Below are 14,512 nucleotides of genomic sequence, written 5' to 3' on the forward strand. Positions count from 1 at the left end.
ACTTCGAACGACAAAATAGTATTCACTTATAACCCAACATATAAAAGATATATACATGAATATATGCTGATATAAATTGTTGAACATATAAATACTAGAGGCCTGGTGCACAAAAATTTGTGCACTCGTGGGGAGTCCCTCAGCCCGGCCTGTGCCCTCTCGCAGTCTGGGACCCCTCGGGGGATGTCCACTTGCCAGCGGGGAGCAGGCCTAAGCTGCAGTCGGACATCCTTAGCGCTGCTGAGGAGGCGGGAGAGGCTCCCACCACCACTGCTGTACTGGCAGCCGTCAGCCTGGCTTGTCGCTGAGCAGAGCTCCCCCTGTGGGAGCACACTGACCACCAGGGGGCAGCTCCTGCATTGAGCGTCTGCCCAATGGTCAGTGTGTGTCATAATGACCAGTCATTTCCAGTCGTTCTGCTGTTAGGGTCAGTTTGCATATTACCCTTTTATTATATAGGATAGAGGCCTGGTGCATGGGTGGGGGCTGGCTGGTTGGCCCTGAAGGGTGTCCCGGATCAAGGTGGGGGTCCTGCTGGGGTGCCTGGCCAGCCTGGGCAAGGGGCTGAGGGCCGTTTTCAGGCTGGCCACACCCCCTTCAGGGTGGGGGGTCCTGCTGGGGTGCCTGGCCAGCCTGGGCAAGGGGCTGAGGGCCGTTTTCAGGCTGGCCACACCCCCTTCAGGGTGGGGGGTCCTGCTGGGGTGCCTGGCCAGCCTGGGCAAGGGGCTGAGGGCCGTTTTCAGGCTGGCCACACCCCCTTCAGGGTGGGGGGTCCTGCTGGGGTGCCTGGCCAGCCTGGGCAAGGGGCTGAGGGCCGTTTTCAGGCTGGCCACACCCCCTTCAGGGTGGGGGGTCCTGCTGGGGTGCCTGGCCAGCCTGGGCAAGGGGCTGAGGGCCGTTTTCAGGCTGGCCACACCCCCTTCAGGGTGGGGGGTCCTGCTGGGGTGCCTGGCCAGCCTGGGCAAGGGGCTGAGGGCCGTTTTCAGGCTGGCCACACCCCCTTCAGGGTGGGGGGTCCTGCTGGGGTGCCTGGCCAGCCTGGGCAAGGGGCTGAGGGCCGTTTTCAGGCTGGCCACACCCCCTTCAGGGTGGGGGGTCCTGCTGGGGTGCCTGGCCAGCCTGGGCAAGGGGCTGAGGGCCGTTTTCAGGCTGGCCACACCCCCTTCAGGGTGGGGGGTCCTGCTGGGGTGCCTGGCCAGCCTGGGCAAGGGGCTGAGGGCCGTTTTCAGGCTGGCCACACCCCCTTCAGGGTGGGGGGTCCTGCTGGGGTGCCTGGCCAGCCTGGGCAAGGGGCTGAGGGCCGTTTTCAGGCTGGCCACACCCCCCTCCTGCTTGCTCCAGCTCCGTGGCTGCCTCCGCCACCTTGGTTGGGTTAATTTGCATATAGTCACTCTGATTGGCTGGTGGGCGTGGCTTGGGGCATAGCAGAGGTTCGGTCAATTTGCATGTTTCTCTGTTATTAAATTAGAAGTGAGAGAATAAATAAAGCTCCTGTTCAGAAGAATTATAAATATGTTATGTAGATACTTTGCCCTCTAGAAGGTGGAACATAACACTCCTTAAGTGTGGGCTGCATGTATCAGCTACCTTTCAAAGACTGGAGTATGGGAAGGGTGAAAGTAAAAGTGATTTTACAGTGGCAAAACTCGACAAACACTATCTCAGCCAGGTGACCAAGATCAACGTCAACAGTGATAAGTCATGTTGTAGTACATATCATCAGTATATGTAATGAAACACTTCACCTCTGTGGTCCTCCTCCAAAAATATCTGTAACCCCAATATAATCATGAGAAAGACATCAGACAAATGCCAACTGAGGGTCATTCTACAAATACCTTACCAGTATTTCTCAAAATTGTCAAAGTCACCAAAACCAAGGAAAGTCTGAGAAAATGTCATAGCCAAGAGGACATGAGGATTTTTTAAAAAGAAAGAGGATATGAGAATTTAATGTAATGTGGAATCCTGGATGGTATTCTGGAACAGAAAAGCAACATTGGGTAAAAACTAGGGAAATTGGAATAAAGTATGGGCGGGCATTAATTAATAATAATGTATCAATATTGGTTCATAGATTACAACAAATGTACCACTGTAATTTAAATTGCTAATAATAAGGGTAATTGGGTATGGAGCATATGAGAACTTTCTGTCCTACTTCACAACTTTTCTGTAAATCAAAATCTATTCTAAAATAAAAAGTTTACATTTTTAAATGTTAAGTTACACATTGTATAGGAGTTTAAATGCAGCTGTTGTACCAAAAGCCCTTGCTGAAGCACATCTTTATTAAAGTAACTGCTAAATGGACATGGTTTTGCAAAAGCATTTGTTACACATGATTTCTTGTTTAAACAGAATCCATTGTATTTACATCCAGCAAAGCAAAGTTAACTCGGGCTGTGTGCCAAGACAGGGAAATGGCCTTGTTATATAGACCCAGTGTGATAATGGTGGTATTCAAATCTTTCTGTCCATGACACATAATATTCCCATTGGTCTAAAAGGGGGGAAAAGGCCTCTACGTTGATTCTCCACTGGCTCAAAAAGTTTCCAAATAACTGTCTCTGGGGAGAAGACAGAAACTCTGGGGCCAGGGTTGGGCAGGAAGGAGTTAGTGACTGCTGGTTCCAGAACTTGAAAAAAAAAATAATAAAAGGAAGGAAAATGCCTACGCTTCTCCAGAAGGCCACCCTAACATGGGAACATTGCCAGAGAACTTGAAGTAGCTCTGAGAAGGAGAAAAGTTGGAGCTGAGAAAAGTTTACCACACTTAACCGACCCTCGGTGTCCGGGACTGTACTTGCTAAGCAGAATACCACCCAAAGGGTGTCCATTCCTGTCTTCTAACTCCAGACATTGCTGGTCCTAGGAAGCAGGGGAAATTTTTTAAAGAACACATGGCCTCCAGAATCTTATGTTCAAGGTCTTAACAGCATGAGGGCACACAGCCAGTTTTTTAAGACAATAATAGCCCACAATACCAGGCCAGTCTATAGCAAAAAGCTCGAGAGTTACTGTTAACGCCTCTGCCTCTGTGGAGATCAACAGGGGTGCACCACCCTGGAGGCAATGCTAACTAAGGTCAGGCACTCTGCTCCCCCTTACATTAGGCCCTTCATCCACTGAGGCCAGCAGAGTCTGAAGAAACAGGAGAGCAGGAAAAGATAACAGTGATTCTCAGGCTTTTGAGATTATTGCTTAGCCTAGGTGGTTCTCCCAGCTCATCCTTCAAGGTCTAGTTCAAACTTTAAATATTTAGTCTTCCAGCTAACGCTCCCTCCTCCAAGTTCTGAGAGCATAATTCTCATCTCATAAGTGCCAAGTGAAGTGGCCCTTGCTTAATGCCATTCCTGGCTTGTTTCCTTTCATGTATAATGTTTAATATATACAATCTAGAGTCCGACTTCATACTCTAGAGCAGGGGTGGGCAAACTTTTTGACTCGAGGGCCACAATGGGTTCTTAAACTGGACCGGAGGGCCGGAACAAAAGCATGGATGGAGTGTTTGTGTGAACTAATATAAATTCAAAGTAAACATCATTACATAAAAGGGTACGGTCTTTTTTGTTTTTAGTTTTATTCATTTCAAACGGGCCGAATCCGGCCCGCGGGCCGTAGTTTGCCCACGGCTGCTCTAGAGTCTAACTACAAATTCTTTTTCCCTCCTCCCCACCTACATCTTCCCATATTTCAGAGCACCTAATGCAGTCTTTTGCATAAGTTCTTAATAAATAGCTGACCTTGATTCGTTACACTAATTTCTCTCAACTATCCATAAGAAAAATTAAATGTAAATCAGGTATTTTTCCCATCTTACCCTTCTGGCTAACCATTCAACATAGCCAGGAGATCGTCATCATTAAGCCCAGCCTACTTATGGTAAGACTTGGTTTGAGGTGGTTATGCATTTCCTTGACCAAATTTGCCTTTCATGAGTCACACGGGACTTTTTGGTTCCCAGCTGACTAGCCACTGCATCCAGTTTGGGTGCAGGGAGATGATGGTACCTAAGCCTCCGGACAGTAGCAAAATCATCTGCCTAGCATCACGGAGAGGGTATCCTACTTACTGCATTTTGCCAGCCTGGGAAAAGATCAACATTCAAAATTCGAAGTGTAATTTCTACTAAATGTGTATCGCTTTTGCACCATTGTAAGTCAGGGGCTGTCTGCACACAGTTGGGTATTATAGCATTGTTTTTAGTGTCAAAAACAAAGTCAGGAAGATACCTGGAATGGTTAACAAAATTATATTGATCAGGGGAGTAAGAGAGCTGCAGTTAATAGTTTGCCCTTGTCAGTCACTGGCTCAGGGCTGGAGGGTGGGACATAAATGCTTAGGTGCCTCTAGGCCCCCTTGGCACAAGCAAAGCATGTTCCAGCATCCTGAGGGCTCACTCAGAGACACAGGGAAGGCTATGGGGCGGGCTGCACCAGAGCTGGTGTGCTCAGAAACACTGAAGAGGTCTCAGGGTGTGTGAGGGCAGCACTGACAAGCCTGCTTCCAGTGGTCTTGGGATTAGTATAAATCAGTGATGGCGAACCTATGACACGCGTGTCAGAGGTGACACGCGAACTTGTTTTTTTGGTTGATTTTTCTTTGTTAAATGGCATTTAAATATATAAAATAAATATCAAAAATATAAATCTTTGTTTTACTATGGTTGCAAATATCAAAAAATTTCTATATGTGACACGGCACCAGAGTTAAGTTAGGGTTTTTCAAAATGCTGACACGCTGAGCTCAAAAGGTTCGCCATCACTGGTATAAATCATGGCAATTTTTAAACAAAAACTTACGCACCTCACGCATGTGCATGAAAAGGACATGCGCAAGGAATGGAGGGTGGAAATGGATGAGGAGAGGCAAAGGCATTTTTCTTGATTTTTATTTATACATTTTTATATTATTTCCACTAAATATTAAAAATTGTCATAAAAACTGTAGGGGGGGAAATTAGCTAGAATCTTTTAATACATGGATCATTCCCAAGTAAAATTCTTTCTCAGAATGTGAATTAGTCACACAAATCTCTCCCAACTCTGAGGTTCTTCTGACCTAGTTCCAAGTACGAGATAAACCCTATTGTTTTTAAAATAATCGCTTGTCATTTAACAGGCGACCTTCATTTTTTAAAAAGTTTAGGTTTGCTGAATTATAATACTTAAATGCTTTTAAAAGCCAACCAGGAGTCTAAAATTAAATTAGAATTCACCTGCATTAAGAACCTTTACAAATAACTCATCTGAGTTGGCAACCAGATAAAAAGATGATCTTCCACGCAACACTAAGCATGCTCGCACCATGACAGACACAGCATCACTGACAGTTCTGCTTGGAAACAGACGGATTTCTTTTGACACTGACTGCAAGCACATTCTGAATTTCAAAACATTACAAATCTGTTTTTACCAAGTGTTTTAGAATCACGGATATACAGACTATACATAGAAAAAGTCTCTAAGCCTACCCCCTCGCCTGTTCGCCATAATTTCTTCCAGGAAAAACAGAAATTGCACAGAGGTCTGTGCTCTGAAGCCTCCGGGATGACAGCGAGAGCCGCCGGTGGAGACGTGTCTGTGGGAGGGAGAGCTGGGGAGCAGAGGGATCCGCACCGCGTGCCATCGCGTGCTGTTGTGCCTCGCAGACTGCACATGGTTTGCCCTGTGTCCATGACCCAGAGGATGAGCAACATGCAATGACAGGATGTGCACACGCGTGCCATCCGACCAGGGGAAGGTACAGAGAGTTGTCTGAAAATACTCCATCAATACTCCACTAATGTAAATATTCACCACATGTACAATTACTTGTTACTGCACTTTGTGTTATGAAATAGGAGCAAGCTAGAAGAGAACCGATGAGGAAATAAGTCCCCCCTTCTCTGTTTAACTGCCCTCTAGTTCCTTCTGCCTAGTAGAAAAGGCTTTGTGAAAAAGAATCTACAGGCTCCCAAACAGCAGGTAATATGCCATGGTTTGTTACAGCCGTGCTGCATCACAGCCTCCCATAGAAGCCTCCCGTAGAGTCATATTTTGCTTTTTATCTCTGTTATTGAAGCACAGAGCAGATCCATTCTTAAGCCACCACATTTAGGAGTCCACGATTTGTTATCTTTGTTTTCTTTACATCAGCTTAACTCCATCTCAGCTCCTCTGAGCTGGCAAGAAAGTCCATCACAATTATTACTGGAGTCTCCGTATCTCCCTGGTTTACATCAGAATCCAGGAGACGTGCGAGGGTCATAAAATAGGGAAAGGACTTCTAAGCTCTCACCTACCTTGATCCCCTCTGATATTTTCACTGCCCAGATTTGAAATGTGACAGGCTTTCTGTTCCAGTGTTAAGTAAGGAGGAGCTAAGTACAATGCCAGGAGTGGAGCCTCCCTGGGGCACCATACAGCCATCCTCTCTGAAATATTACCAACCAGGACAGGACCACCGAACAAGAGCGAGTCCCCCACCACCCATGGCTCACCAACGTCCATCCCCTCCTCAGTGCTGCAGATTTCCCACGCTCTCTCCTGGCCCTCAAAAGCATCCCCTTTTATTCCTTCACTGTTTACCCTATTGCTTCAGGGTACATTCCATAATTTCAACAATAAGCCAGGGTAGGACTGGGAACTCATAATAAATAACATCTTAACAAAAGTATCCAGCCAATTGCTCTGGTATTATTCCTTCCCATCCCAAATTTCCCTTCAATCCTCACCCCACCCTCCATCACTGTGAGACTTGGAGTTCTGGGAAGAAGGGACTGTTTATTACTCATTTCGCATCCTCTAAAATACCTAACGTGGGGATTTTCAACCACTGCACTCATGAATCAAATCGCTCCCAGCAGCCCTTCCAAATTTTTATTGACGTGTAAAAAGAAATTTGATTTTTGCTACAAATTAGTATAAATATTGTGACAGCAATGCCTGAGCTGTAAAATGAAGCACATCAGATACTGGGCATGGAGCAGCTTTGCTGTAACTAAGACGTGTGAGGTTAGCATGTCATCAGGTCGGCACGACGGAGAAACTGCAAGAACTCTGCCTCCAAGAAGAGCACAGCCAGGGCAGAACCAGCTCTCCTCGAACAGCAGCCATCCTGCAGAGCAGACCGCAGAGAGCCCTGATGCTTTTATTGACCCGGTGATGGCAATTGCCGTGTCCTTGTCACTGGCCTGATTAGTGTTGCTTTCAGTCATTTGATTATCTCACAATGTGTCTCCAAAACATCCTAGAATCTGAAGTGTGCTTCCATGGCAGAGACTGCTAGATGTTCACTCCTCTTGTTCTCATTTTCTTCCTCTCCAAGAGATATCCATTGTTTCGCCACCCAGCATAAAGACTACATTGCCCAGCCTGCCTTGCAACTGCGCGTGGAGGGGATGGTGAATCACTCCGGGGACTAGCAACCATGGGTATCCAGGACTATGCCTGGTGCTTGGCCCGAAGGGGCAAGGAGAGGAAGGAAGTGGTTCCTGGAAACCACAGAGTAAGCCCTGGCTAAAGGAGACAGCCTCCTGACAAGAACTGTGGCTTCTGTATTGGGTTGGGGTCTGTCAGAAATAGACCTTAAAACGAAGATTTCAGCACAAGTAGTTTATTTAGCAAACAATCCCAGGAGGCACTGTAAGAGGGCAGGTAAATGAGATGGGACAGGAAGGAGGCCCGGGCAGGGTGCCATTGCTCAACAGACCACCACTGAGTGCTATCGGGCTCAGTCTGGATAGGGACCTCCGGGAGATGGTCAAGTTCGGAGTTGTCCCAACCTAGGGGAAAGGAAGTGGGATTATTTATCCACTAATTCCCAAGTATTACCAGTTAAGGGCTGCACACTGGGGATATCAACTGTCCAGCATTTCTGGCCTGCCCTGGGCATGGGCTGGGCATACTTTCATGACCAGAAAAAGGCCTCATACAGAGAGTGGCAGGTGTTTATAAGGAGTGGTGAGCACTGATGGTATATGGCGGGGGCCACAGAGTCTGTTACACCTTCAGTTAAGGTGTATAGCTACTGCCATCTGGAAAGGAACTGAGAACTAAATACCCAACCTCTCCCTTCACCCACTCTCCAATTCCTGCTGCACCAAACCAGAAGCCCATTGATGCCGTTCACTCTGGACTCCCTCCCAGGACACAGAGCTGGGTGGAGCAGGTAAACAGTGGATCTGTGGACCAGCGTGCCCAGTACATCTGCCTTCCACTGTCTCTAAATGTCTTTGTTTAAAATCTCAGGCAGCACTAGCTCTGTTTGACTCTAAAAGTATTATAATACATTTTTTATATGTTCACTAAAACCAGAGAAAGTTATGACTGGAAAAGACCTTGGAAAGCTCTGTGAGTCCAGCAATAGAAAGAACACTACCTAAGCGAGAGGAGACTTAAGTTCTAGTTCTGACTCTAATAACTAAGAAGGATGCCACTTTGGGTCGGTCACTTAGCAATTCATGCTGTTTCTTCATCTTATGATAGGACAAGGTGCTGTTGACCTAAAAAACTTTTGTGAAAAATGCTCTGTAATTACAAAGGTGTTTATAATTACAAATGTGAGGTGTTAGTATCCCTTCCCTGTTTCAGACAGATGAGAAGCAATGCCATGGTTAACCACATTAAGGAAGAAAATGTCACTATTTTCTTTCATTGTGTTTTTTCATTTAGTAAAACATTTTCATAGTCATCTTTCACCACAAATTTTTTTTATTAAATGGGACAGAATATAAATAAATAATATGTGTTTACATACAGGCATTTTCTTACCACTAATCCCCCACCCAAATGATCTACATTCAATTAATTATACATCAGTTTCTAATAAATAGTCATAGTCTTTTTTTTTTCCCTAGTGTCAACTGACCACAAAGAGTCAGGAGACTTTGACTAGAAATAAATGGCAAAGATTTATTCAGGGGTCTTAGGGTTTGCAAACCAGAAACACAACTAGGCAATTCCCAGAGTGTTCTGAAGAGGAAAGAAAAGCTAAGAGTTCTTACAGTAAACGTACATTCTTGAGAAGACTCAGTCCTGCATTCTTAGCCTCTAGACTGGTCTGAGATAGTGATCTTCCAGATGTCCTGTGGTCTGGATAATGGCTGTCAGATGGCCTGGGTGATGGATATCAGATAGTCTAGTCATGTGAACAGTCTTCCCGAAGTTCTTTAGAAGGTTATCTATAGGATTTATATATCTCCAGGCACTGGTGCATAGCTGAAAAGTTCAAAAGTTTAAGTCCTTGAGCTAAAGTAAAATAAAGTCTATTCCTCATGCTTCAGCCCATTTAGTCTGAACCAGTTTTGTCAGCTTGACTATACAGACTCCCTTTTAAATCAGCTTAGCTGTACTGACTCCATCTTGTTTTCTTCACTCATTCCTCACTAGTTATTTTTGAAAGTGTGCTTTTACTCCTTTAACCACTTCCTCTTTTATCTTCATGTACCTCAACATTTCTGATAATCTAGTAATTATGCCCAAGATCAAAATTCATTCTCTTTTCACTTCCCTTTAATGTAGAATATGAATGATGGAGGCACCATTAGTTTATAGTAAGAAATACTGGGCAGACATCTTTATGTACATTCGCCAAATCCATGGAAGTAAAAAAATTATAATTATTGTTGCTTTTTTATAATCCTCACCCAAGGACATATTTTCATTGATTTGAGAGAGAGGGGAAGGGGATGGGGGAGAGAGAGAGAGAGAGAGAGAGAGAGAGAGAGAGAGAGAAACATGGATGTGAGAGGGAAACATCAATCAGTTGCCTCCTGTATAAACCCTGACCGAGGATCGAACCTGCAACCTGGGTATGTGCCCTGACCAGGAATCAAACCCGTGACCCTTCGGTGCACAGGACGACATTCCAACCAACTGAGCCACACTGGCCAGGACTATAATTATTGCTTCTAAATGGAAATTTCAGAATTTCTGCCTTGTTACAAATCAGGATATCACTAACCCAGAGAAATTTATGAAACAAAGGCAACATTTCCTTTATGGCTGTCACACTGTTACTGCCTTAAGATCCCAACCAGTGTAATCACGCATTTGGCAAGTTTTCAAAAAGAATTTTTGGGGAAGGGAGTTTGTTTGTTTTTCAATGCACCACCACCAGGAAAACAAGCCTGTGTCAGCTCTTACCCACACAACAAGGTAGAGCAAGGTGAAGACAGAGTCATTAAGGAAACAAAATAAGACATTTTTAAGGGAACATAAAGATGTCATTCTTACTGCTGGCTCTATTGTTTCAAGTGTTTGTGGTGGGTGGGAGCAGGATGATTTATAAGTGTAAGGAAGGAAAAGGCTTTGTCCTTTTCCTCAAAGCATGTCTACTCTATTTTAATTAGCTTTCTGGTTGACATCAGGAAAGCTGTAACACTCCATTATCACACCACCTTGAGGAAACAGATACTGCCCTCCTGAACTTCAGTAAGAAGCATAACAGATACAGCAGCTCAGGACTGACCACTCCAGGAAAGAAAAACCTTAGTGACCTAAGGCAGTCTACAGATTCAATGCAATCCCTATTAAAATGCCAGCAGCATATTTCACAGAGCTATACTCAATTTAATTTTTACAGAATGCTTATGTGAATACTCTGATGTTTACACAACTGTCACTACAAATGTGAAATTCTAGATTGGTTTGGGTTTTTGCATCACACTGCTAGGAGTAATAAAATAAATAGGTAATACTATTTTGGTGTTATTTTAGGGTACTAAGAGAGCCCCAATCAAAATTAAAACACCTCTATCACCTGCTTGTAAATATCTTAGATTTCTTTAACTGTGGACAAATTATTTTACTCCACAATTAGTTGTAAATAGCCACGGGAAAAGTAACAATAATGGGTACAATTTCTAGGTTTAAAAAAGAAGAAAATGCCTACACCTAAATGAATTCTAAACATTGATATGATTATGAATATTGATCTGACCAATAAATAGTGAAATAGTGAGAGAGAATATTTCCACAAAGAAAGGGTATTAATTATAATAAAACTTATGATTATGAAGTATGAATTGCATACAAGTTATATGGAGGAAATTCCTAGACAACTTGAAAAGAGGAGGTAGAGCAGTGATGGTGAACCTTTTGAGCTCGGCGTGTCAGCATTTTGAAAAACCCTAACTTAACTCTGGTGCCGTGTCACATATAGAAATTTGTTGATATTTGCAACCATAGTAAAACAAAGTTATATTTTTGATATTTATTTTATATATTGAAATGCCATTTAACAAAGAAAAATCAACCAAAAAAATGAGTTCGCGTGTCACCTCTGACACGCGTGTCATAGGTTCGCCATCACTGAGGTAGAGACATTGAGGTCATCTCCAGACTGAATTCTGATCACCATTCTCAGATATGGAAAAGAAATTTCTACAGAATAAATCAAATGAAGGCCTTATGTTTTGGAGGTTGTCTAGGCTTGTTAATAGAAGAGTTTCTCTTGATTAAATGAGTCCTTTTCCCCCTCAAATAAATAAAAGAATTCCGTGTACCTAAACCATGGCTCAAATCAAAAGGTCAGGAAATCTGTGAGTACCAAGTGTGATGTTAGAGCACCATGCTTTGCCCAAACAAACCCCATAATTTGACTGGCCTCCTTGGACTAAGCACTATTTGGGACAAATTGGCAGCCTATCAACTTCTGAACCTGAGCTAGGGCATAATTGACTATGGAACCCCATTGTTGAAGGAGCTTCATGTTCTTGGAAGCCCCTTGGATTATAAATTCTGAATTAGAGCTAAAGTGAGTGTGACCAAAGTCGGAAAGTCCATGCTCCCTGAGAAGTGGCACCGCCTTCAAACCCACTCAAGGGGCCCCTGCCCTAGTCCTGCTAGAGGGATCCTTAAACCAGAAAGCCACAAATGATAAATTTGATAACAATCACAGGGGCACCTCTGCTCCCAGGACCCAATGCTCAGTGATGGCACTGGGCAGCTCACAATCCTACATGTCTGCTACTGTGATTCGCACCAGCCAAGCCCCATAGAAACGCTCTGCCACCTCTCTTGCCGTGTCCAGGACAGAAAAGCTGACTGTGTCCAAATGAAGAATGGAGGCCTGTGGCACTGTTGATGTCAGAAATGGACATTACTTCAAAGTAGGAGGAGGGTTTGAGCTGGAGAAATAATTAGGCAAGAAAAAATTAGCTCATTATCCCTTCCCTCGCAAACACCATGACTAGAACAGATTTTTGAATAGTAAAATATTTGCCAATAGAGCATAGTGTTCATTTTCTTGAACTCTTTATATCCACTATCCACGATTTAGCACAGCTTTTACCACAGCTGTACATGGCAACTAAGGGAAAATTTGCAATATTAAACAATGCTATCCTAAACTTGCATGTATGTAAGTCTAGATATAATACATATGAAACACAACACCTATTCTTCACATTAGTAACATAGTTATGAAGTTTTTGGTGTTTAGAAATATTTAATAAGACTGAATTAAATTTCAAAAAACAGAATTAAAAGTTTCAATTGTATTTAAACAAATTTAAATTTTTATATTTATTAATTATCACTTATGTTTTGCCTTTGAATTTAGCAGATAATTTTTATTATATTAGAAGAAAAATAATTCCTTGAAGACACTGAATATTTTACACATTTACATTTACTTTAACTGATATATTTTGTATTAAAAGGTATTCATATTTTACATGCTTTTGTGGAAGTTTTAAAAATTGGCCTCAAATTTTTTTTGACATATCTCCCACTGAGAGGTGGGGGGGTCCATATACTCTCTGGGTGGGCTTGTAACTGCTTCAACCGACAGAGGACAATGGAGGTGACACTATATGGCTTTTAAGACTAGATCCAAGAAGGCCGTGCAGCTTCTGCCTTGTCCACCAGCACACTTATTCCTGAACCCCTGAGCTGCCATTTTAAAAGTCCACTGTCCTGGGGCTGCCATACTGTGAGGAAGCCTAAGTCGTAGGAGGCATTCCAGTTAATAGTCCCAACTCAGCCTAACCTTCAAGTATTCCCAGTCCAGGCACCAGACATGTGAGTGAGGAAACCTACAGATGATTTGAGCCAGTACAGTCTCCTCCAGCTATCCAAGTCTTGCCAGCTGAGACCCCAGGCCTCACGAACCAGAGTTAAGTCCTCTCTGCTGTATCCTGTCCAACTTCCTGACCCAGAGAATCCATAATGATAATAAAATAGTTGTCATTTTATGTCATGAAATTCTGGGGTGGTTTGTTACACACCAGTAGATAACTAGCACGCTTTGAATAAAGTTACCTTTTATTTTTTTAACTTAGATCACTGAGAATGATTATTAATTAAACTAGAAAATATAAAAGTGGAGAGAAAGAAAAAAGATTGAGACAAAAGTAGAGAGACTTCTAGTTAAGGCAGCATGCGGGAGTTGACAATTCTACTCAATAATAAAATGAATGTAGAATGTACTTCCACTTTGAGGAAGATGGAGTAGATATGTTTTTCCATATTCCCATCAGTAAGTATAACTAAAAACCTTGGACACTATATATATTAAAAATAAGAAGAACCTAAAAAGTGGAGAGAGGAAGGAAGACTGGCTAGTGACCTTGGGACCCCAAAATGACACAGAGCAGTGCGTTCCCTGGTTTTCTTTTTGCCTCATAAATCCCAGACTTGGAGAAAGCTGGCCGCCACCTCCGCCAGCAGCAACAAGCAGTGCCACTACCTCTGGTGTCAACAGAGGCCACGTGAGGAAATGGACCTGTATTGCCCCCTGGAGGTTATGGGGCAGCACCCTCCTTCCACTGCCAGAGTAGGATCTGTATACTCGAGTCTCATAACAGAATACCCAAAAGGTATAGGTTTATACCAATAACCAGGAATATCACAAACCGAATTTTTAAAAAGACGATAGATGCCAACACAGAGATTCTAGTTTAATTCCAGCTTAAATTCTAATTTAATTTCTAATAGAAATTCTAGCTTAAATGTGTAAATATATTTAAAGTAATCATGTGAATTGGTCTTTGAGAGTTCTGATTATTATGTAAGTATGGGCAACCCACTAAAATATGTTATGATTTAAATAGCTGGTGTCTTTTATGAAATAATTTCTTTTGTATATGAAAGAAGTCCATAGGTAGGAAGTGCTGGGCAGGCATGAGGTTTCCATGGTTGTCACTATCCAGGTTTCTTCCATTTTGCTGCTCACCTTTGATTAGCGTCTCTTCATGTTCAAAAATGACTGCTCCAGCTCCAGCCATCTCACTAAAAATGTAAGCAGCAGGATGGAAGGAAAAAAGGGAACAGCCTGAATTTCTCAAGAGATTTCCCCAAAGCCCCACCAATTTTCATTGGTCAAGACTACATGTATAATCCCAACTAGCTGCAAAAAATGCTGGCAAATGTCATCTTTTGGCTACATTGTATTCAGTTAAGAAGTAAGGTTCTGTTTACTTGAGAGAGAAGGGAGAATGGGCCTGTGGTAAGCAACTAGCAGTCTCTGCCACAAAGTGAAATTTACACAGACTCAGACTGGAGAAAAGATGGAACCACAGACA

The sequence above is a fragment of the Myotis brandtii genome, unplaced genomic scaffold (assembly GCF_000412655.1).
Source record: "Myotis brandtii unplaced genomic scaffold, ASM41265v1 scaffold902, whole genome shotgun sequence".
Taxonomy (NCBI): domain Eukaryota; kingdom Metazoa; phylum Chordata; class Mammalia; order Chiroptera; family Vespertilionidae; genus Myotis; species Myotis brandtii.